This window comes from Pteropus alecto, unplaced genomic scaffold (genome assembly GCF_000325575.1).
Source record: "Pteropus alecto unplaced genomic scaffold, ASM32557v1 scaffold378, whole genome shotgun sequence".
Taxonomy (NCBI): Eukaryota; Metazoa; Chordata; class Mammalia; order Chiroptera; family Pteropodidae; genus Pteropus; species Pteropus alecto.
In genome coordinates this window covers 93021-93260 of record NW_006441387.1, presented here as the reverse complement: position 1 = coordinate 93260, position 240 = coordinate 93021, and positions in this window count along the sequence as shown.

Below are 240 nucleotides of genomic sequence, written 5' to 3'. Positions count from 1 at the left end.
TCTTTCCCTCCTTCCCCCAGAAGGACCTGTCCCCACCAGCAACTCCCAGGTGACTTACCTGTCTGGGAGACCCCTTCTGTGAGTGGGTGGATGACCTCACTGGGGCTCCTAGGAGTTAGACAGGGCAGGTGGATGTCTCAGGCCGCCTCTCCCTGTCTCAAGGCCGCCTCTCCCTGTTTCAAGGCCACCTGCCTCCTGAGCCCTGCAGAGACCCCTCCCTTCCCTGGGGACCCCCAGCAC